The following is a 23061-nucleotide window of genomic DNA, read 5'->3' on the forward strand; positions in this document are numbered from 1 at the left end:
CTGCTCAGTGCTGCTTGGCTACAGATTCTCATGTAGGAGAAATCGGTGACACTCCTGGGCAGCACTGACTTTCAAGCTGTCACCCCTGTAGTTTACAAGACCTCTCTATGCTTTGATACCCTGTGTACATAGATGGCCTGTCCAGCAGTAACAGTCTCTAAGGCCTCCCTGATCTGAAATTGTTCGAGTTAGGACTAATTGCATTGAGCCCTTCCCTACCCCCTCCCCCAAACTAGGTCTGAAAGTAGGTTGTTCGGTTTAAATATACAATGTTTACCATGAAGTGTTATCAGCCTGTGAGCTGGCAACTTGGCTGGCAGAGGTTCTTGAACAGGCTTGTATATAAAAGTAGAATAAAGGTATACTAAACCAATGATGTTATCAAGCTGTGGCATTAACATAATACAGACTGTAAAATGAGGGATTTCTTCTTTCTTTCTGTGGGTGAAAAATATGTTCTTTTATTTCTATGGCAGAACCTTCCAACTCCTGTGACAAGACAGCCTCGCAGGACTCTTGGTGAGAAAATTGGAACCATTGAGGTAAAAGGATGATGTTCAGGGATGAGTTGCTATGTGAAATGCATAGCAACTTTGGTCAGAACACCTGGACTGCCAGGACAGGAAGGATGTTAACTGCTGAAAGGGAGGAGATGATTATCAAGTAGTATCTTGAGCACAGCTGAGTTGGGGAGGAAGCAAAACTGAGAGCACTTTGAATAACTGCTCATCCTGATGCCCACCAGACTGCAGTGTTCAGTTCCAGCATTTGCAGCCTCTCCTCCGCACCATCATGTCCTACAGCCATTGCGTACATTAGGGGTTGGGTGGATTGTGAATCACTCTATGAACTAGAATAGGCAGATCTTTCCCATGTATTCTACCCTGTGCATCCCATACAGCTGGAAATAAAGACAGCCAGCGCATTTCTGCCAGGGAGATTTAGTGTCTCTGTTTATGCAGGGTGGGGTTTAATGGTGGTATATGCAGCTGGGATGCCTGCAGTGGATTTCACAATGAGTTTGTTTTTTTTTATTTGTTAATAAATTGGTTTGGTTACAAAATATCTTGCCATGCAAGTCCTTGGAAAAAGGAGGCAAAGTCAGGAAGTTGTAGCCAAAAGTCTCAGTCAAACAGAGAAGTCTCTAAAGGCTTGTGTACACTGGGAGCCCATGAAAAGCTAAGGCAGGTCAGCTGAAAATGTGAAGGCAATGCATGTATGTGAGCGTATGTTTAATACCCTAAAACCCTTAGGGTGCAGTATAAGGTCAATTCACACATAAATGAGAATTTCCACATGGGGTTTTAACACGTTAACTTACTGTATCAGTTTCACACCTTGTCTTAACTCCCCTAAGTGACTCTGGGTAGACGAGGCCTGATAATTGCAAATTTGCAAATAAAGTGGTATCTGGATGGCAGTAGTACACATATCACGTTGCCCTTCTGCATCTCACCTTGTGATGCAAGAATAGCGGTGCAGAAAGAATCCCTTGCGGTCCCAGTCCCAGTAATGACAGCTGCATTGTCTGGTTGCCTCACTGGACCAGCAGTTTCCCAAACTCACTCCAGGCAAAATCTCGACCTTATCCTTGCAGGTGTCATGCAGGATGCAGTAGGGATCAGTAATGCAGATGGCAATGTCCCAACCAGCTTTCACATGGTCTTCTTCTCAGCCTATTAAATGTACACTGTACCATAGTCCTACGGTTGCTAAGTATGTAATAAAGTCTTCCTCTGCCAGGTGGTCTTATTACAAATCATAGCAGTAAGTAGGATCCCTGGCCTAAAATAAGAATGGACCTACATACCTCATCAATAAAGTGGTAAGGTCCCTATACGTGTAAACAGATATTTGCCCAATCTTCTCTGCACATGGTGTGTACCTTGCTACTAACCCCAAGTGAACATTCATGAGCTGCCTTTGTGGTCAACCTGCAGAACAGTGGAGTAGCTTCCTCTTTGGTTTACCTAGTCTTGTGCTCCCTGGTGCAGGACTCTATGAACACATGGGTGCAACCAATGGCCCCAGAACTGTTTGGGAAGCCCTGTTAAACGCAGCTGCTTTTCCAAGCATAATAGTTACATCTGCCCCCACGTGCAGACCACAGTGTTAATTTCCTCACACATTTCTGTTAAAACACAATGGACAGCACAATGGACTGGACAACAATGAATGGGTTAGGCACAGACCTGTAACATTTTTGGGTAGCCAGCTTTCAAATGGTAATGCCAACCTACATTTGGACTGGTGATGTCCCTTATACCATGTGTCTTTTCAGTGAAGGCTGAGGTAAGTTATTTATATAGCTTCATGGAGGCCTATATTCTTATCTGGAAGTTCTAGAGCCACTGCTGATCATTCCTGGTCTGCATGGTGATGTGACGGCACCACTCTATATTATTTATTCTGCCCCAGAAGTATTGGTCTGTGTATGAGGAATCTGAAGTAATTGTAGCCCCATTTTGTCAAGTCAACATCCAGCATGAAAGAACTTTGAGACCTTTTGCTGTCTTCAGAGGGTCAAACTCATGCTGATATTCCTTTCACAGTCTTCTACATCTTTTAACCACATCCTGCTTCAGTAACAACTCACCCACAGGCAGAAATAGCTCATCCAGTGCTTCTGGAGGCACCATGAAGAATGGGCAGAAGCAAGGAGTCTGCAGAGCTGCACATGCCTTGGTTGAGTATGTCAGTGATCTAAGAACAGTTCTGCACAGACAATTTGGATCACAACTTAATGCAGATCAATTCCTAGACTTGCTTGAGTTAGTAAGTTGCTACAGGTTGCTAGTTTGCTAAGAGACCTCAGATACAATCCCAGAAATGCTAGAGCAGATCCCAGGTAACTGGAGCACCAGTGCTGACATCAGCACAAGGCATGAGTTACGTTTAGCTTGCTGGTGTAGGCTTTTGCAGGCAAGTTTTGCAAGGTCCAGTGCCTGAACCCAGGTTCACTTTGTACTAATGACTTGCCCAAGGACTCTTCTGTGATCAGTCTGTTTTGTTGGGTCATGGTTCCTAGAAATGAGGACCCTTCCATTAAGATTCATCAGTCAGAGAAACTTGAGTGATATTTATTCTGAGGATCTATCCCCATCCTTATTTGTTATTCCCAAGAACCTGTGCTGGGTGGACTGTCTTCCAAGCAGATACTTCTCCAAGTCTGGAGTGCAGCCCTTCTGAACATGGGAGTGCTGCTGCCCTTTTACCTCTGTTTTAAAGGTGGCAAAATGAGACACAAGTGGATTGGCTTGCCTTGAATTACACAACAATATCTTAATGTGTAATGTTCAACTGATAATTGCAATTTTGCATTTGCTGTGAATGTAAACTAGGACTGTCATGTTAACGTCATGTTAGCTGTGATTAACTCGGGTGGATGAGACATCCTTTTCTGCATTGAAGGTCAGAGCCTCACTTGGTACAAGTGAAACCAGTAAGCATTAGCCTCTTGTTAGTTAAATGTATATGGAGGCAAACTTAGCATTTAGGAATGTGGTACTTTCCGCTTCTGAGAGCTAATGTCAGGTCATGCTGTCTTGTTTTGCTTCATAAACTCAACTACAAGGCTTTTCCGGTGGGAAAATCAGTCGGTGTGTTCTGTGGTCAGACCCTAGATTTGAGGGTCTGGGTGTTGGCAGCAAGAGAATGACATCCTGGATTTCATTTTCCAAAGTTGTTTGGACACTCTGGACTTCAGGGCTTTGTACTATGACTGGACCACTCAAGATTCTTGCTTTGGGCAGGAACAGTTAGATTAGGTGGTTTACATCTTATTATTTATAAAGCACCCAAAAGTTTGCAACTACGGGTGCTTTAGAGAACAAGTGCAAAGCAAAAATATTTAAGTTACAAACTGTTCTTCTAAAAAAGCAATCTGGATTCAATATGGAAAATCTAAGATACCCTTAATTACAGCTGTGCTGCCAGGCTTGTCTCTGATATAACCCAATTTCATCCCACTCTGCCACCTGTTTGCCGCTGTCAAAAAGAAATGTGAGTTGCTCAGCACGTGGAGGAGGGAAATGTCTGTGCTGAACAACTGGTTATTCGGATGCCTGATTTTTCAGGGCCCGTGTCTTGGGTTACTTTAATCATACAGATACATTTTTAAAGTTTGACTGTTTCATTGTGTATTGTCCTTATTTTTAGAAGTGCAGTATTTTGATAGGGGTGCACCGAGCACTGTAAACATGCTTATTAATGGGGATGCCCTTACCATTAAACCTTATTCCTTCAAAGCCTGAGATCAGAAGGATTCTCTGAACTACTGTTCAGTGTCTTTCTCCCCTAATCAACAAGCATGATTAGGGAAAAGGGAGAGCTTGTTCACAAGTTACTGGTTTTATTAGCAGAGCTTTCTTGGGTGCACCAGGCCGCCTCTCTCCTCTTTATACAAGTTTTGTCAGTCCCTGTTCTGTTTCTGCCAAGGGGATCTGCAGAACAACATGAAGTGGAGAGTTCAACTCTTCCAACTAAAAGAGCTAGAGAACTGAGGATATTATTAAACTATAACCTTCAGTGAAAATTGGGCGGAAATGAGTAATAATGGCTGGGCCCTGATGGACCATCTGGGATCTCCAGATCCTTACCACATCTCCTTTCCAATCTGGGGAAACGGGGCGTTGATGCACCATCTGTCCATTAATGTTTCCCTCTTCCTGTCAGTGGAAACTCTGGAAATTTGTTGTGTTGATATCACTCTGGGGGGGATTTGAGAAGTGACTATTGGGAACCGTAGGCATCTCTCAAGCTGTCTGCATAGGGAAAAGCAACAGAGAGAAGATGCCGAATTGGAGGGCAAGTCTGCTTAGCCTGAGGCCATTAAAGGCCTTTGGCGATATCTTATAGATGGTTACTGCTCTGCCACCATCCCTCAGTTAACAGACGAGCATCTTGTTCTGGCTCCAGAGGTGTGAATTTGAGTCTCCCTTCAGGTTTTTGCTAAAAACTGTCCTTGGTTGACCCAGCTGTAAATTGGGCAGCTCATCATTTGGGTTGCAGAGTCTAAGCTGACCAGGTGTGATGCTGCCACTGCTCTCACTGGTGTGCTGTTAGCTTCAGAACCTGGAGTGCCTTCCCACATGGGTCTCATGGGCCTCTAGGCTTGGGTGGACCATTGCCTTTTTTGACTCTATTTAAGTTTTGTATCATGCTCAAAACTGACTTCCAGTTTACAAGTCTCTCCTGTCTGAGTCCCTTTCTAACCAAGATGATGGCAACAGAGAAACTGCTGTATAACTGCCTATAAACATCCAGAGAAAGGCTGAACTGAATGGATAGCACTTGAATAGAGGTGGGGTGGTACAGAAGTGCCTGTGAAGGGCCTGCTTCCTGGCCTCTGTAAGTGTTTTATATTGCAATGCAGCTTAAAGTAAATGATTTCATTTTTACAGTCATGGGGACCTTGAATAATTTACACTTGTGGCTGGCAGCTGACCACTTTGTCTCAACAGGAGTGTAAATAAAAATGGTCAGTGTTTACCAGACTAGCAAGGCAAGAGAGATGGTGAACTAACCAGAAACCTGGCCATCATGTCCATCTTGGGAACAAGACAGTTTATGTGGGGAGGTGGGGAGACTTACATGTGCGTGGGGCAAGTAGGCAAAGTTATTTGGGAATAGTTGTGTCCTTATTGAAGAACTGATTATTCATTCACGGTGGCCATTCTTCTAGGGAGGGATGTGAGTAGGTCACAGAAGGTGAAAAGGGTGGTTGGTAGAGGTATTAGTGATGTATTAGCCTTTCTCCTCTCCTTTTCCAAACTGAAAACAACTTGGGTGGTCTCTTTATTGGTAACCCACAGCATAACTACACAGGAGTGTGCTTTGCCGAAAAAGCGGCCCTGGAATAGAGAAGGGGGCTTCCTGGTCAAGACTGAAAACAAAATATCCCTGTTCACATGCGCCTCTGTACTGCACCCGCATTTTTCTAAATGCTTTTGGCTCATCTCTAATGTTTATGCTGCTTTCAAAAATAAACCCAGCTTCCCTCCCTGCGGGTGTTGCGTGTAACATCAACAGTGAATAGGCTTTTTCATCCCAAAATGTTCATTTTCTCTGTTTTCAATCTGTTTCTGGTACAAGAAGTTTTTGTTTTCACTGATTTATTTGTTTTAACTGCGTGTCCCTTACGTCCCTTTCCATTCCACAAGAGCTGAGTGTTTATCAGTGACTCTGGCACCTGGAATTTGAGCCAGGGCTTGGGTGGGGCGACTCACAGTCGAGTCAGAGGAAAAAAGTTCTTTTGCTTGGATCCTTTTGGTCAGTGGAAGGTGGACAGTTATTAGGGTAAATATTTTTTAAAAATACCTTGAACCATGGGGGGCAAATTTCTTTCTTAGTTGTAGGTCTCATCGTGTGTAACAGTCTTGCCATGTTGAAAAACCAGCTTTCAACTCAGAAGCATCTTGACACTGTCACCCAGCAGTGCACACACAACTGACTGGTGCTTGAAAAAATGTTTTCAAACCATAAACTTGGGGTGAAAAGCCAGCTCTATTGAAGTCAATGAGATTTTTGTCACTGACTTCAAAGGAACCAGGATTGCATATGTATACTGCTGCTGATTCTGAATCTATTGTTTGCAACTGAGTTAATAAGATATAGTCCTGACCTCACCTGTGAACATTGCAGTACTGTTATAACCATTTTTATTTTATTTTATTTCATTTCTTTTATTTTTTTTTTTGGAAAAACTGTGTTGTAACTAGTTTCCCCCATACAGTCAGAATAAATGACATTGGTGGGCTCTTTGAGTTTCCTGGGGGAGAGGATGCCAATGAAAAATCTGAGTAGGGAATAAAATAACAGGAGATTAGTGACTTTTTCCTCCAAAATCCTCTTCTGTTGGCATTGATGAGATTCAATCCCTTGTGGGACTAGTCCGAACACTTTTGACAGTATATATGATCTGTTGCAGTTTTTAAGGAAATGTACATATAAAACCTTAAGGGTACAAACAGATATTAAATCTTGTGCCATTTTTTGCGATGCATACATATTGTATGCATGTGTGGTCATGCTATTAGTAAAATGTGCACATGTGTGCATAGCTGGAAATGCTTTGTTCTCTCTCATGTTCTTCCCTGTGTGCTTTGGAGGCTGCAGGACTCCCCTTTCTTCTGCAGGAGGTTGAATGGTTTTTATTAACCAGCTGAATAATTCCTGTTGAGCTGCATTGTTATCCTCTCTTGCCTGCATGATCATAGCGGTGCCTTAGCAGTTCTGCCTCTTGTGCCTGTGCCTTGATATGCAGCTTTCCTCTCATTTAACTCAACTAATACATGTAAAAAGCATATTAAATACGGAAGATGGAGAGAGTTACGACGTTTTATTTATCCCATTTTGCTATTTGATGACCTAAATGTTTTCAGCTCTTCTAATTACTTATTTAAGGCCTATTGATTTCTCAGGTTTCTTCTGGGAGGCCTTACGGATTAGTATGTCACACAAATAGCATTATAGCTGCCTACGAATTAAGGCAAGCAGACAGAATGCTGTAACATTGCAATAACCAGGCAGAAGGCTTATTTTAGCCTGACTTCATGTGCAATATTTATGTACTGATTTAAATACTAAAGAGCTAGTATTCACGCAGCATCCAGCAGCTGCATCTTAAACCTGGAACATCTCCTGGTGTTTCTACCCAGATTTTGTACAGGCTTTCAGCTTGGCGGCTTGAGCATTAGTGTACTGTATTAAGGAGCGTATGTCCCAGTCCCAATGAAAGAAGTGAAAGAAAAGTCATAATGTTGGATGCTGTTTTGCTTCTTCATGAGCTATCCTGCTACAGTCATAGCTCTGCCGTATGTCTCAAGTGCTGTGCTTTGGTCCTCGATCAACTTCAGCATATGGCACTTCTCTGTAGAAGAGCTCAGTTCGATTGCAACGTCAGTCAGCAGATACAGAGAACCTTACACGGGCCTTTGCAAATCTCAGTAAAGTGCTTCTTGGGGCAACGTTACTCAGGCTGAGTGTTGAAGCATTTTCACTGCTGAGGAGCCAAGAACTATTATTAAGAGCCTTTCTGGACACCACAGGTGAGTGGTTAATTGTGCCTTTCCACAGAACAGTGAAACCCAGTTGGTTAAGTACGGATTGTGGGTAGCTGAAATGAAAAAGAGCTCACGCTGCCCCTTTTGGGGAGATATGGAACGTGTGCTTCCAAATTCTGCCTGGAGCCAGCTGAACAGAAAGACAGTTACAACTTGCAGACTTATACTAGGGCCTTTATTATTCAAGCTACCACTTTTAGGTCTGTGTATTCTATACAACTGTGTGTATGACAGGGGCAGATAAACTTAATAGCTTAATATAGTCAGGTGTTATCTCTTCAAAATCTTGTCCAGAAGAAGAAAGCTGTGTCAGTAGGCCTCCAAAAAGCCAGGTACCTTCCCTCCCCTCCCTGAAAATTTGCAAGCTTCTTCACTTTTTTCTTTACAATTCCGTTATTTTTTTGTATATGAAAGGTGCTGGGCAGACAGCCCCAGGCAACAGTGGGCCTCAACAAGATCCAAAAATGCAGAATCTAAATTATGTTATTCCCAATTGCCTAAAAGGCTCTACAGTAGAGCGTGATCTTCCACACACAGGAAATGATGGGAATACCTGTACACTGGCAGAGTCCATTTTCAGTATATCAGTACGAGTCGCACGGTATTGGTAAACTAGACCACTCCCTCTGTGAAGTGTCAAGAAGACAATGTATTGGCATATTTGCTTGCGGAACAGGTCACTGGAAACCAAGGTTACAGGGTCCTAGTCACAGCTGTGTCACTGGTTTTTGGTATATGGCCTTGGGTTTACCCTCTCTAAAACAGGAATACTACTGAATACACAGAGCATTTGTACAGATCATCAATTGATGTTTGTAAAACTTCTTTGCTAAGAGATGCCAGAGCTGTCCAAATGATCATTTGGGCAGAGTAATAATAGCTCCAGGATTTCAGTGCTATTAGAGCAAACCATGCTCTGCATCAAACCTGTGTTTCTGTGTTTAAAAACTCAGTCTTCTTTCAAATTCTTCAGGAGTGTTTTCCTGTCGGGCAAAAGTATTTGCTTAGGTAAGTGCATGTTGGAAATGCCTGGTGTCTTGATAGCACCCACGTGAGACTGACATTGTTTCATCCTCCTTTGCCAATAAAGATCCAGGTTGTTTCTTCTGAGATTCAGCAAAGGTTCCTTTTCACAAATTGACATTTAACTTTAAGTTTAATATTTTTCCCCAAGGTCCAACAAACAGTCAATTGGGACTTGAAAAGAACAAGTAGTATTTTCAAAGGCTGACTTCCTATTCAGAATTTTTCTTGGTTTGCAGGGAGGGGCGGGGGCTACTGTGTAAGGGTCCCATAGCTGGTATGACTGAAACCAGGGCAACGCATTCATAGCAGAAAATACTCATATGGAATTGGAGCTTGATGTTACACAAAATGATGCTGTTACTAAATGACTAAAATTTCAAAAATGGAACAAGAACGAGAGAGATTTTCTCCCGATTCCAGCTCTGCTGCATTTTGCATCTTGCAGTCAGTAACCAACCTGCACACCAGCACTCCCACAGGATGACGATCTTCCAGGCTTCTGTTGCCTGTACCCTGAAGCACAGCTGCTCTTCCCATGGGATATGCAGAATGCAGTCAACACTACTTCTCTTTTCTGCAGTCACTAATTGATGTCTGGCTTGGTGACTTCCAGCAAGGTCACAGAGCTGGCATCTCCAAAAAGAAAATGTCCTACTGAAAATTTAAAGGGAAACAGCAGGGACATTTTAAATTGTGTCATGCTAATCTTCCTTTAAAAAATCTGCCAGTATGTTTAGTTGTAAGGTCTCCCTTTTTACTTCTGCAGTAATCCACGATTTAGAAACCATCCTGATGTTAGCAAGAATGCAGAAGTTTGTCTGCCTGTCAGAGTCTCCCCCTCTGGGTTTATGTGGAATCCACTATTTTGCAGTACTGTATTCTCCATATATTCTGCATATTGTTTCCTCTTCTCCATTTTAATAGGGTGTCAACATTTCTCATTTTAGTTCAGATCTCATAAAGGTGAAATAATTTTTAAGCAAGTGTAATTTGACCTTTTCAAGGTTTTTTCTTTACAGATGACTTGTCCCCATGCTGGCATTGAAAGGCACTTGGAGTATGTCTTTGTGAGAGGGCAGCAAAATGTACATTCTTACTTCTCAGAGCTGACACTGTGATTAATTCAGGCACTTTATTATCTGAAAGTTGATGGAAATTCATGAAAAACTAAACTGTCAATCTCCAAATGCCACAGCTTATATTACAAGAAATATTGCAAATATGTCACTTATTAAGCAGTATGCAAATAGTGCTCACTGTCTTTGCTACTGTTATAACAACAGCCCCATTTTTAAGACTCTGAAGCCTGACAAAGAACCCAGGTGGTAGAAATACAACGAAAGTGGACTGTATTCCAGCTCCATGTATCACCATGATGCCAGACTTAGTCATTTTAAGGATATTTACATGTTTTTGCTAGGTATTAATTATTTTCAGTGTGGAAGATCAGGGGATGGCATTAGCAGTCTAACCTTCAGATCTGAAATGCTCTTGGATGCCCAAGTAACATGCAAGTTGAAGGGATATTTCCAGAAGCACAGCAAATATTTATGTACTCAGTTCCCACTTGTGAAAACTCCCCCCTTTGTTTGGGGAGGTCTCAGCTGGAATCTTAGAAAACCAAAGTCCTCTCTGTTCTGCTGAGCCATCACAAACTTGGACAGGATTCATCCTGTTAGAAACCGAGAATGGAAATCTTCATGGGATATGAGGTCAGAGGGGCATTTGTTCCTTAGAAATGCAGTGGTAGGTGAAGGCGACGTGTTCATCTTGTGTTGAGAGGAATCTGTCCTGTGTAAGCATTGCTAAGCATGAAGGACTGCATGCTCCTCTGATGGCTATCTTCAGCCTTGCACTTTCAGGACTAGACCTATGAAATGGAGGCTGTTACTGGAGCAGCAATCCTACTACAGTGAATGTAAGAAAAGCTAAAAGTCTTTCCCCTGGAGCAGCATAGGATGTTGGCTTTAATTTTTTATGAAGAAGAAAAAGCTGTATGCTCAGATTTCATAAGGGAACCATCTCCACACTTTCTAGGCAACATGTGCTTCATTTAGCACAGAGGTCTGAGGCTGAAGAAGGATCTAATGCTTCTGGGGTAGAAATGGTAGCAGGGAGGGGCGATGAAGATGCTGAATAGGTGAGCTACAGAAGGATTCAGTATTGCAGCAACAGCTACCAGATGGATTTGGGGGCTCTGATGTAGATCAGGTCAGGGTTGTGGGAGGTATTCATCACTAGGTTTGGCATTAGGAGCATACGGAAAACCCCTGAAGAGGATATCAGGAGGAAGGAGTGAGGTGGGATGTCAGGTTGCTATTGTGGCCTTCCATTTTGGCACTGAAGCATAGATAAATATTTCTCAGGTGATGTCCCCCACCACAATGGCAATCTAACCTCCCTTCTGGCTGCTCTACCTGGGAAGCACTAGATCTTTCCTCTTATAAATTCCTTCCAGTCAACAAAGGCGAAACCTGAGGTCTTGTCGCACCCAAGTCACTGCTTCCTAAGCCCTTCTGCGCTGCTTTCTCCCACTCACAGGTACTCAGTCCTAAGTCCCCTCACTATAGGTTCCACTCTGAATGTACTAATCACAAGGATTTTATGAAAATCCTGAAATTAGTTGTTATTACTTCAAAGGCTAAAGAGTGACTTTATGTGGAACGATTCTCAATGCGTTGATATAAACACATTCTGTTTTTTGAATGAGGATGACCAGGGTACTGTAGGTCTAATCTAGACCAAAACTGTGTTACTCTTTGTGGGCAAACTAAACTGGCAGACTTGAATACCAGGCCTAGCTCCCAATGGGATGTCGTGCTGTGGGTTTGAATAGAGCCATCCCAGTACACAGGTGGGTTTACTTATTAACAAAATCCAAACCTTTAACTTAATCTCCTGGAAGGGGGGTGCATAGTTTACTCTATGATCCCTTGGTAAATAATGCAAATCCATTGTTTGAACTCCATGTCCACTGTGGGGAACTGGACAGTCTCCAAGGAAGGAAGTTCCCCCTCTCCAGTAGAGGTAATTTTAGAGACTTCAGTTTTGTGGATGCCCCGGGCAGCTTACCCTTGATAGCTGGGATGCAGCGTGCAACACGTGTGGGCTCTCTTATTACAGCCTGTCCATGGCAGTCAAATTTACAGGGCAACCCCCTTGTGCACCTCTGCATTGATGCATCTCCCTTCCTTCACCCCTTCCTGGGTGGAACCGCACAGTTCTTTCAGTTTCTAGCATGCAGAATAATATATGCAGGGACCTCCTTTAAACTCTATCCTTTCCCGGCAACTTTTTGTAAGCTCCATGCAGCTCAAACATCCCTACTTCTGGGCAGGAGGGAGACAGCTGTGAAGTACTCTCTTCCTGTCTCTCAGTGTCTCTCCTACAGCGTCTTCCCTGAGCAGCTGCTGCCCACTCATATGCTCCCCTTGCTCCCTAGCCAGGGGTTTTGAACAGCTTAGTCTTCTTTTCATCTTAGGCTCTGGTATGGGAAAATAAACCTGTTAGCCTGGCTGGAGCCAGGCAGGTGGGCATCTGCCAATTAATAGGTCCCCCATTGTTCCCTTAAGACCCCTTGCTGTTTTCCCTAGAGATATCTATCATTGTCATTGTTTTGGTTTTTTGTTTGGCTTTTCTTGCCAGCCTCCTTTGATTTAATTCTGTGCAGTCAGACAGATTAATATCAAGCAGATAAACTGAAGTATATACAATAATACAGAACAATACAGTTATTTCCCTTACTCTTCACAATAACATTTGATATTGATGAAGAGCAAGAGCCCATGGTGGTCTTACAGCTTATAGTTAGTCTAAGCCCAGAAAGTCTCAAATGCCCAGCGTGCATCTCATACAGGGAAAGCAACATTTTCTATTTTTTGAAAGCTGTTTGGAGAGGTTGTCGTGTTAAGTGATGTAAATATATTTTATAATTTCTAATACATGCAAATGAAGTTTTAATTAATTTTCTCCTGTAGTTATCATCTTCAGAAACTATGCCCATCATTACCCATGAACTGATACTGTTGTAAAGCATATAATTAGAAACATATCTGTCCCAGTTGTTGGGCTCACTGCGCCTCTTACTGTTTCCTGGTCTCTTGCAGCACACCTTCTGCCAGGTTTCAAGCTTCTAGCTATCATCTATCTTGGGGTGTACCGATAGGATTGTCCCCTTTTCAGTACAAGCCTTGTGGTCCCCTGTGATTAACTCAGCAGGCCTTAGTTTGGCTAAGGGCCTGCATTTGAATTCCCTTCAGGAGCTACAAAAGTCATAGCCAGTGACCAACCGGCTTTCTTAAAGGAAAGCACTGCATTTAGGACCAAAATGTTTCAGCAAAGATAAATCTGAAAGCAGTAAACTAGTCTATGAGCATGCCTGCCTTTCGCTAAGGCTCACCAGCCCTTGGATTTGCAAAGGCCCAATTTCAGCAGCCTTTCTCTTTGTCAGCTTGTTCCCTTTGCCTTTCTTGAGAAGGGGTTTCTAATTGTTATAGCCCTTTGATCTGCTGTTTCCCAGTTGAGCAAACAGCTGTTTCACTTCATCCTGGATCCTGAAAGTATTAGGATCGGATGAAGTAAGCAGCTGCTTATGAAAGCACGTACATGTCTGATACTGTCGGTCTATAAGGTGCCAGTCTACCCTGCCTTGTGCCTGACCTCAGACTAACCCAGCTAACTACCTTTTTCTCCTGCAAACACATCATTGTATTGAAGTCATCCACCCCCACATCTCCTCCATGCTGGAAGGTTTTCTTGTTTATAGCTATTTTGTTTCTTTCCTGCTGTTCTTCCTATTAAGTTAGATCAATATGTTTGTACAGGAAATTCTAATAACCCTCCACAGATACACCGTCACTTTACCTCACTGATCATTATTACATTATAGTATTCTTAGACATCTGCATAACAGTTCTTGGGCCTCGTGTGTCCTAAAAGAATGATGATGAAATTGAGGAATCAACCATACAGAACACAGATGATGGTACAACTTTCAGTGTCCCAAGTAAAGTATTAGGGATTGCTTGCTGTTTGCACAAGATGATAGTCTAAACAGGGCATGCCATAAATATGGAGGCAAGATATTAGCTTTCTCCTTGATAAAGGGAGCGTGCTCCATAAATGCAGTTAGCTATTTTAAATGTGATGTGATACTAGTTATAACTAAATGTTCAGTGCCAGGTGAAAGATACTGTGGTTGATGATGATTCCTGATATTCCTCTACACTTCTTATTGCAAAAGGCTTTGTAGGTTGCAGGAAGTGGGATCACTTCACCCAGAGCTTAAATTCAGGAGAAAACTTTACCTTAATTTCATAGATGCCTTTCATGAACATGCATCATTTTCTACTCAGTAGCAACTGCTATGCCTTCTCACACATACCTGCATATGTTCTTTTGTGCTTGTACATATGCAATGTCTGTCTTAAGGAATCTGAAGGAATGCTTATAGTTGCCTGTTAAAAGTAAAATCCCTTTCCCATACAGTAAATGAACAGCTGTGACAATTAGCATAGCACTGCCCTTCCTGCCTGGGGCTCTTCAGGCCAAACTGCTGATACCAACATTTACTCTGGGAAGCATCTGAACTTCAAGAAGGGCAAAGCCTGTGTTTCTGGTACTTCAGGTATTCTTCCTTGACCTGCACTGGTTCTCTTGGCATGTGAGGTCACCCTGAGGTGGTGTTATGGTAATTTATATGACCCCATTAATCACGTACTGCTGGTCTCTTCCTTATCAAACAGCACAGCATGTTTTGTCTTTAGCTGTCACTTTGAGGATCCCCAGAGGGGTGGAATCTGGCTTTATAATGAGTGCTTGAACTCTCAGAGATCTTGCACCTTGCTTCTGAGCAATCCAGGAGTCATCACTGAAAAAAGTGCATGTGTTATTGGCAAATAGGGGTAAAGAGCTCTAAAAACCCCCCTGAACTGGCAGAAATGTAGCTGGGCAGCTCTGTGCCCCAGGCAGCAATGAGATGCCCAGGGCAGGGCTGGCTGCCAGGGTGCCAATGCAGCAGTGTGATTAGCTGCCATTGCAGTCATGGCTATTTTTGTGCCCCCTGCACAGAGGTGGTTATCAAGACTGCTGCTCCAGCCTCTCCCCTCTTAGTTATGCTACTGTTAACTGGTATAAACATTAAAAGGGATAAGACAGTTCACTGGGTGAACGTGTTATGCTTTCACATCTCAGGATCTTCTTCTCCTGGGAAGAGGTACAGACAAAAACAAGTTGGTGGGTTTTAGTTTAGTTAACATGCTGCACTTCAAGCCTGCTGTAAATATTTGGTACTGTCAAAATGAATAATAGTTTAATGAGTCTAGTTTCATTTTCTATATGAAGAACATCCTCATCCATGATTAGATCTTGACTTTTTCCATAAAAAAATGTGAGTACAAAAGGTGGAAGTGGGCTGTTTGCCAAGTTATGATCACTTGGATGAACTGTCTGGTACAGTTTCTGATCTCTGACTGAATATGCATACAGGCACTTCCACTGCCAGTTTAAAATTTGGGTTCTGTGGATACTGACATATGTGACTTAGATATTTGCTTTCTGAATATTTGTGTCTATAAAATTCCATCAGTCAGCTGTTTCTGAAAAATTAACACAGAAGGTGTTTAAATGCAGCTGCTGTGAACTTATTAAAAATATTAACAAATATTGGCTACTGTTTCTTGCCTTCTTTAAGCTTCCCTTCAAAATCCACCTGTGCTCTGATGCCTAGAATAAATCAACATGTTAATTATGTCTTGTGGGTTTAGTAGACATTCAATCTATTTATATATTTTTAAATATTTATTTTTATAATAATAGATATTGGATTGTATTACCCCCTTTCTGCCACCTTATGTGTATCATTTATCATCTTAAATTGTTAAGTTCTCAAAGGAAGGAACTGTGTCTTTTTGCATAGGGTGTTTGAGTGGCATTAGCATGCTGCATGTGCCCAGTCTGGAATAATAGGAAGGGACTGCAGGTCAGGAATGAGGTTCATTGACAGATCTATGCTGGACACCAAGAGCTTGAAAATAAGAAAGTAACATAGGTCATGAATGGAGTAAGCTGAGCAAGCTGTGTAAGGAGAGAGTCAACTTAAGCTGCACCGCAAGAACCATGTAGGGGTCTGGGATTGGAACAGCAGGGGATGGTGTAGGTAAGTTTTGAGGTGCTCTGAGTGATTTATCTGAGCCTAGCCTGATCCAAGGAGTAGGCTAAAAGAGTACTTTTCTGAATATGAAAGAGGCAAAGGTTCTTGGGTTATATCTGGGTATTCTGGGTTATATCTCTTTTTGGACCAGCTGCATGGTATCTTTGTCTATCCCATCCATGCAGTTGGTCCAAGAAGAGAGAACACTCAGAAGAATTCTTGCCTCTTACACATGTCCCTAGACCATCATGACAATAGCATTGCTTCAGTACTTCTCTGAATAGGTTTTTCTATTATTGGCTGAAGCCTTGGACAAGTAATAAAGAGACCACAGCAATTTGATGGAGGTCCAAGGCAAGCAAGTGTCTCTGTGGTGCCCAAAGTCTGTCAGGCAAAACACTGATTACTGCCATGTCATATCCTATCAGGAAAATAAAGTCACTGGGCTGGAATGTTGTCACCAAATTACTGCCTCCCACTTTACTGCAGTGTTTAGTTCCAATAAATGCTCTGGCTTAACCATGGTATTTCTACAGCAGCAGCAGGAGGTCTCCTGACAACTTGTGTTCCCATGGGCTGTCAGCTCAGTAGTTAGTCAAACATGCAGGACCTGCAGAGCATACAGAGGGAACGAGCATGTGTTAAGTGTTGCTGTGGACAGGACAGGCACGCACAGGGGATGAGTCAGGGACTGTGGTGTTTGATAAGGCTGTGTACAACTGATAAATGAGATAAAATGATCCCTTACATTTTTGTGATTGCTTTAAAGCACAGCTGGGTCTGTCAAGCGATGAAACGGTAAAACCAAAGAAATAAGCCACTTTCACAATCTACATTTAGTGCTCAGAAGTTCTGGTATAAAGACCCATGTCCTGGAGTTACTTAAGTCTGGAGTTCTGAATTGGAGAGATTCCAGAAAGTCTCTCTCCTTTGCAATAGGAGAGATTTCCCAGAACCCTTTAAGAGTGGCAGAAGAGGGGCCAGGATGCAGCAGGACAATAGATGAAATTCTAGCCCACTTGAAGCCAGTGACAAAACTTGCATGTCCTTTGGTAGAATCCAAGTTTTATCCCATAGGCCCAGTCTCCCTGCTTTTTCAGGTGAATTTTTGTTGCCTTTTCTGTCCTTTCTTAGTTTCATTCCCTCTACCTTTGAGAATCTCCTGTAAACTATCTATATCTCAAACCCTGCAACATTCCCTTCCTGGGACCTTCACTTCCAGTCTTTTCTGTTACATGTGAAATGATCGTGGCTATAGTGGTTAATGCCGACACTGTAAAGCATCATGATTAGATTTGAAACTTAACATCCCAATAAGATGCATAAAAAGTAGGAGAATTATTTACACCCTTGCTATTGTTCAGGCTGTCTGCAGATTCAGGCAGAAACTGCTACAGCAGTTTACTCTTGGTCACATTTAAAACTAGGAAGCTTAAAAATATTTTTCTTAAATAAAAATCAGAGTATGCAGAATCTAAATATGTTGTAGAGAACGCATGAAAATTTCTAGCAAGCCAGGGTTTGGACAACACTTGAAGGGATTTGTATCAAGAGAAGTGACTGGAGAGTGATCGGAGAGAGGTAGGTAGCTGTGTTAGTCTGAAATCAGGCAGAGGGTGATATGTACTTTATAGTAGATATGTACTTTATAGACCAACTAAATAAATATATAGGGAGGATAAGCTTTTGTGAACTCGAGTGACTTTCAGATGGTGGAAGAGGAGAAGCGGGGGAGAGGGACAGTGCTGAGATAAGCAAACAAGCAAAGAACCCATAGGAACACAGGGGTCACAAGAACTAATCCAGGTAATGGGATAAGAATCCGTAATTCCTATTTAAATCATATTTACCACAATCTAGTCTGTGGATGATTTTTTGTTCTGCAGTTTCCTGCTCAAACTGGTTTTTGAAATGTTGTTGTCTGAGATCATCAGTGGAGTGTCCAGAGAGGTTAAAGTGTTCTGACACAGGCCTTTGTGTCTTTCTTCAGTCGATGTCAGCTTGGTGTTCATTCGTTCTTGCACGTAGAGATTGTCCTGTCGGTCCAATATAGACAGCAGATGGGCATTGGAAGCAGGTGGTGGTGTATATAATGTTGGTAGCACTGCAGGTGAATGAACCTCGGATGTTGGACTCCTTGTAGAGAGTGATCACCAAAGATCAGGACGACAAACGCGTTAGGATATCAGGTGCCGGCAGAAGGCAAGTCTGCTTTGATCCTTAATTCCTGCATGACACCAGGCTTGAGCGAATCCAGGCAGTTGATTTTTTTTTTTATTCAAAGAAGGCTGGAAGCAAAGATGTTATCCAGTCTTGGGCTGCTAATGGTGTCTACCCCGATGGGTCATTTTATTGTTAAGGAAAGCTGTTTTTTAGACAAATGCCTGCTGTATTTGAAAGGAGGTTTGTTTTTTTTAATAGGGAAGTTGATTGTATTGATTTTCATCCTAAGAATAACATGGACAATCCAGTAAACTGGAACTGTTCATTAAAGCAATTCATAAATATTTACAGGTTTTCAGGGAGGCAAAAATCCTTTTGAATATAAATAGAAAGGCTAAGGGGATTTTAGGACCCTGTTAAGGAGCCTTCTTAGGTGGGGGAATGGAGGAAGTTTATTCTGCATCCTCTCTGTGTACTGGCTAGGATTAAAAGCCAACAGCTCTAGTCTCTCCCCTGTGGTTTGAGAGTGGGCGAGTCCTAGGGAGATCTGTGAGGATTAGGAAATTTGCACATATTGTGTTCTCTTTGCTTTTTTAAGAGGAAAAGCAAGATGCCTGTATATGGTGCTGATCCACATGTGTTCCCAGTGCTGCATTTTGGTGCAGGGACACACTGCAATTAGAGCTTTTAAGTGTAGCCCTGTCAAAGTAATAGCGGTACAAATACCTGGCTTACTCAACTAATATTATTTCTTTGTGTTCACAAATTGTCTGGGAGTATACTGGAGTGGTTTTTATGTTTTTGTATTTGAATTTATAGATATTTCTATGAATAATTCTTGGCCTGTAATTTCTTCACGAGCAGCTTATTGCAAGAAATCAGTATTAAAAACTCAAGACGTTTTAATTTGACACACAGATTACATGGGGTGTATTCCCAAAAAGGGAATGCAATCACATGTCATTATAGCCACTTGTTAATGTCAGATTGCTTTATGTGACTATCCTGGAATATTTGCTTAGCATACAATGTTTCTGGGACCATTCTGACCTGTAAACTTAATTAGAATAGATATGGGGAGTGATTATAGAAGGGGAGAAAAGAATGTAGAAAAACTTTGCTAATAATTAGGATAGATATTTATTGGGATCTTTTTCTTATATTTATCCAACTCACTACAAGAAGCATGATGTTCAGATCATTACATTCTAAAGTCCCTTTCAGATAAGGAACTAGCACTATACTAGTTAATGTTGATTAGTTTTAGCAAGACCAGTCTGAGAGAGATTTGCCATGCTTTGATTTAGATTTAAGGTGCTGTGCTGTAAATCTACAGTCACTCTTTCGAGGTCAGTTGGATTAGCTATACACAATTGCAACAGAGCAGCATTTTAACCTGGTTACATGATGTTGGAAAACACAGGTGTTGAAGCATCGTCCTTTGACTTTACAAAAATATTTTGGAAATCAATCCAACATGTATTTGAAGGATACCAAAAACTGTCTGACTTTGAGGAGGAGGGCTGGTCAGCAGATGAAGGTTTCTTGTTCCTCTCCAGTCTTTTTCAGGCTTCTACCAGTCTCAGACATTGAAACTACCCCCTGACTACTTGGTCAGTTTGTACTAACAGTTAAGGAGTGTGGAAATGCAGAAGAAATACTGTAAGAAAATGTGTACTATTGATTAGTATGGGAGAGAGGAGACCAGGAGGGGGACTGGAAAAAGGGCAGAGTTGTGTGATGAAAAGATTGGCTCAGTCCTCTCCTATTGCTGCCTCAGGACAATGTATTCAAGTTGAAGGGGCAACAGCATGTAGTAGATAGACCAGCAGAAATGCTTATGGACTCTGAGAGTGTGCATATTAAGACAGAAAGCAGAAGGGCTATCTATGAGTGATATGGCTGGGATCCTGTATTGCTTACTAGGCTTTCATAGTTCTCAAAGCCCTTACTATTACTGAGTTACACCTGACATTATCTGGGGCAGAGTGGTGGTATGGTTGAGTACACAGGGAACGGGGAGGTTTGCCAGCTTGCCTACAGGCAGTCGTCAGGAAAAGGATTTAGCAGTCCCATTCCAGTCATTTGGGCTAGCCCCTAGGGCCCCGCTCACTTGAACACCACTGAGTTACGTACTCTGAAGTCCATCTGCTCCCACTCATTGAATTTCCAGGGATCTCTTACTAGGCCATATCCTGAATACTGAAAAAGAAAAACAATTAACTTGCCAAGGAAAAGGAAAACCACACAAAGTGCATATCACCCAACAAGTTTCATAACCTAAGAAACTTAACAACACTGGTGTGAGAACATAGAGCATCCTCGCCTCATGGGCTTCTCCAGGCATTTAGCTTGAGTGCAAGCAGCAGGCTATCGCCTGATGTTAGCTAATGTCAGTTTGCCACGTACCATGTCTGATTTCAGTCCACTTATTATCTACAGAATTAGCAATCCCTGCCCCTCCCCTTCCTTCTGGGCAGTTCATTCCCACTGGAATCTGGGGATTGCTTTTGCAATTCTGGTTTGTTTCTAGCTACAGTTATAGAAAGGGCACACGTGCTTTGAACTTAAAACTAAATTACATTAGGCAAACGTAGCTTGGAGAGCTCATGAGAACAGCTTTTCAGTAGCAGCAGCTGCACCTTTTGCAGAAGTTGTACAAGGTGCAGCACAAATGAGGGGCCACTGAGGAGATATGGGGGAGGGGGGGAATTAAATGCTGTCCTCTATTCCCAAGCCCGGTGTTCTGCCTGCACTGAGCTCATTAAAGCAAGCCATTTCAGCCTGAAGAAAACCTGCAGGGGAAGCTTGCAGCTAAAGCAGAAGATTGCAAGTTGACTTTTCTCATGTGATCGCCATTTGGTATAACTTTAAACATGGGGTGTACCTTGAGGATTTGAGGAGGGACCAAAGAGGAAATCACTAAGATCAGAGGCTGCACTACAGCCTGCCATATAAAAATAAAATCACTAAACTGTTAAGAATCCATTCCTCACAGCTAGGGAGGGTCTGCAACCTGTTCCAGACCATATCATTTTCTTCACAGATGCAGATTTGCACATTACCTAACCATGAGCTGGGTTCTGCCAGCTTCTCAGAGCTGCCTCACAAGTCACTGCAGACACATTCTTTAGGTGAGATGTACAGCACACGGGATTTAGGTAATACCTTCCCTTCTGCAAATTCCAACATTAGTTTCCTTTTTTCATTTGAAGGAGGAGGGAAAAAAATCCCTACCACACACTGCCTGCAGTCATGCATGCCCTTCTGCCCACAAGCGTACGCAGCCTAAAGTGATAATATTGCCTTTTTATCCAAGTTCGCACTTCAAAAGCTTTCTGTGTTTAGTGCAGAGGTGAAAGGAACGTGACAAATGAGCTCTCATGCTTACCGTATTTGACCAGTAATTAGCTCCTAGGAAGAGAATTACTGCTTTTAAATCACCATGTTTATTTCTTGGCATTACAATCTTGAAGGCTTAAAGAGAACATTTAATGAATAAATCTAAGCTACTAAAGCAACATTCCCCAATAAATACTCTGGTGCCAGTTAAGATCTCTAGGTAACAGGTTTGCTGCAGCTTTGGGAGGGGGAGGCAGGGAAGGCTGGGGTGGGGAACAACATCCAGATACCTCCGTCCAAACCCAAGATGTTGGGGTAGGGGGAATGGAGAATGACATGGCAAAACTCAATCAGAGTAAGGGTCAGAGGTGCCACTGTTTGCTTCTTTCCACCCGAAATATTGGTAAATCAGTCAATGGTATAAAGCAAGGTGTAGCAGCTAGATTTCCCAGAGAGCTTTCAGGAAGAAGATTCCAGGCTTTAGTCAAGTTCTGGTTCTCAAAGACCCTGTGGGCAGGGATTTCAGAAGATGGGAGGAAAGAAACTGCTACCTCCTTACCCCTGGGGCTCCTTGGAGCAGATCACCATCCTGAAAGAGAGGGTCACGGAAGCCAGGCTTCTCTGTAGTTTCTTTTTTCTGTGATGGCCTGAGGATTTTTGAACCAAGAAGGGGTTTACAACTACCATAGTTTTCTTCTCCACAAGCTTCATGCTGTTGAGTGTCTGTGTTGGGAGGTGAAATCTGAAAGTGATTTAATCCTTGGGGCATGGGCATGAAGATCTGTCATAGCCCATTCCTACCCTAAAATTCTCAGGTGTAAATTAATGTGCCTCTCCTGTTCATTAATGCACTTTTCCTGATGCGCATTACATTTAGTACCTTCAATAAGAGGCACTAAATAATTGCACATTTGGCTGTGCTAATGTGCAGTAGCGCAAGCGCATACTTTTTCAGTGGTGCTTAATGTGCAATAGCCTATTTTACTGTGCATTAACGTATTAGCACTTTTAATGTGACTCTCTAAAGCACAATAGAATAAGCTATTGCCTATTAAAGCACACATGTAGACGTGCCCATGGAGATTGGAAATATCAGAATTTCTGATAGATGATTTCTTCCCTGTCAAACTCGGTGCAACTCTGTTCGCTTTGCCTACATTGCTCCAAGGTAAGGATTTGGATTACATTTCAGAATAGGTTTTGTATGGTGTGTCCTGCATGTCTTGGCAGGAGCTAAGATGCACATTTTTTAAATACTAGTTTACTTCTTGCTAAGGGAAAGCGGGTTGCTGTTTCCTTGCACCATACAAAGCATTT

The 23061-nt window shown here is 42.4% G+C and overlaps 1 protein-coding gene across 2 annotated transcripts in view; it reads left to right on the forward strand.

Annotated features, from left to right (window-relative positions):
* Nucleotides 1-23061, forward strand: part of CRB2 (crumbs 2, cell polarity complex component) — a 116389-nt gene that overhangs the window by 5872 nt on the left and 87456 nt on the right. Inside the window, exon 3 of one of the 2 annotated variants that reach the window (XM_025194256.1) lies at nucleotides 477-542. The exons of the other annotated variant lie outside the window; for it this stretch is intronic. The gene's annotated coding sequence lies outside the window, so the exon portion shown is untranslated. The remainder of the gene's footprint in view (nucleotides 1-476; nucleotides 543-23061) is intronic. 2 annotated transcript variants of the gene reach the window in all.

The sequence above is a fragment of the Alligator sinensis genome, unplaced genomic scaffold, assembly GCF_000455745.1.
Source record: "Alligator sinensis unplaced genomic scaffold, ASM45574v1 scaffold611_2, whole genome shotgun sequence".
Taxonomy (NCBI): Eukaryota; Metazoa; Chordata; order Crocodylia; family Alligatoridae; genus Alligator; species Alligator sinensis.